General features: G+C 36.1%; 1 protein-coding gene across 1 annotated transcript in view; it reads right to left on the reverse strand.

Moving 5' to 3' along the window:
* The window catches only part of KIF18A (kinesin family member 18A), a 124,822-nt gene that overhangs the window by 59,791 nt on the left and 62,968 nt on the right, over positions 1-2,063 (reverse strand). The gene's annotated exons all lie outside the window — the stretch shown is intronic.

The raw sequence follows: 2,063 nt of genomic DNA on the forward strand, positions 1-2,063 counted from the left end.
AAATACATTAATGTAGCTGTATTACTCATCTATAATTGAGCATAAAATTCTGGGTTATTTCTGGTGAAAATAGGGTATCGGGTCTTGGTTCAGGAACCAATCCACCATTTATAACATTGTTTCCCATGGGAAAATCAGTTCTGAGTTACAACATTTCGACTTAAGATGTGGTTTTCAGGAACTAATTGTGTTGTACGACTGAGGACTGGCTGTATGTGTGAATTCACTCTTATGCAACGACCCTTTTTATACCAAAAATGTGTTATACGCAAGGCAAATTCACTTATGTGATTGGTGTAGTGGAAGCCCAGTCAGCTGCTTTGTGCGGCGCATTATGGGAGTGATGCACACCAAAATATAGTCTTCTGTGTGGATCTGTGCTCCTCACTCATTATCTGTGACGTGTGTTTCTGTAGTTGCCATCCCCCTTATGGCTTCTAAGCATTCAGCTGTTGCTATTGGTGCGTACCAAAATTGTCTTGTAAAAAGTAGTAGAAATGGGTCTGGGGGTCAGTACAGTCAAGGTCTTGGAACATATCCCTATCTGTTACATTGTAAAGTGGGTTCTCTTTATGCAAATTCAACTCATGAGCCGTTTTCCAGGAACAAACGTACAGCATAAAGCATGGGAAACCTGTATTAGTAAACTAGAGACAATAAAAATACTGTTCAAAGAGTCTTTACCCGGGTTGTTATCACCCCTTCCAAGAAAAAAGTAAAAATACATATACAAGGTGTCGTGAAGTATTTTACTTAGATTTCTTCAGCATGGCCAATAAAAATCTGTGAAGTCATTCTTGTTTATGGTCGATCTGATTCAAGTTCATAGAACTGAACTGCTTGGTAGTTCATAATATTTTGTAGGTCAATTTTTAAAGCTCTTGTAGAATAGTACCTAGTTCCTAATGATTTATGTAGTGCCTAAGTATTAAGAATGAAAGATGAAAATTTCCATTAAAACATGGGGACCTTTCCAAGAGGAAGAACATTTATTTTAAATTAGGTTGACAACTTAGTTGCCAATGGGAGATAAGTTGGTTCTTTGTGAAGAATTAAAACCTTCAGGAGTCTGGAAAGAAAATTGGGGGCAACCCACATGGGAAATGCAACATACTTACACAGTTAATCAACCCTGAAGAAGAGAAGAATACATTCTTTATCAGCTAAACGGTGCAAAAAATGCATTTTACTAGAAGTTCTGACCAGGAAAATGTTAGGCTAGGCCTTCCAGAAAGAGAAAGCTATTTCTTCTATGCTTTGTGAAGCAGCTAAGGAAAAAACATTAAGCAAGACCTAACAGGAATGGCCTAATATCAGTGAGGCACATAGATGAAAAAAATTAAGATTGGTATTAAAGCAAAACCCATCATACCTTAGCCAAAACAGATGGTGTCGCTTTTCCAACATACACAGAATATTTGGAAAATTTAAATGAATAGATAAACTTGAGTGTTGGGGGGAAAGCATGTTTTGAACGCACTAAACAAAGCGTGTAAAGGAGAATAGAATGGCTATCTGGATGTCCTCATAATTTTGGTTCATGTACACATATTTATGATCTAAAGGACCTGACACTGTAGCATTCAGGTTGATAATCAGGTTGATTTACTTGACCAGAACCAAGTTCTAGAAGTGTAGGGCTTTAAGAAAACAAAAATAGGTATATTTTGTTATATATCTATATCGAGAGAGAGAGAGAAAGAGAGAGAATTGAAAAAGTACATGTTGACCAGTATCAGGAAACAGAATTAAAAAAATGATATCCCGAATTTAACAAAACTAATTGGCTGTAACAAACACCCTAAACATTTCTGTTTTTAAAAGGGGATATCGAAGCCAATTGGACACACATTTGGATAAGCATCCCTTCTCGCTTTACCACAAGGAAAAAGTAGTTCTTTACAACACAAACATAGGACACAGTCTGGGAGTCCTTATATTTGTACCTGTGGGAGTCTCTGTATATAGCTATACATGCAGCAACACTTTTAATATTCCTCAAAAAAAAAAAAAAAAAGAGACTTACCAATATCTATCAATTGTTTTAATATTATTCTTTTGTT

This window comes from Gavialis gangeticus, unplaced genomic scaffold, assembly GCF_001723915.1.
Source record: "Gavialis gangeticus isolate Ggan-Ray unplaced genomic scaffold, GavGan_comp1, whole genome shotgun sequence".
Classification (NCBI taxonomy): domain Eukaryota; kingdom Metazoa; phylum Chordata; order Crocodylia; family Gavialidae; genus Gavialis; species Gavialis gangeticus.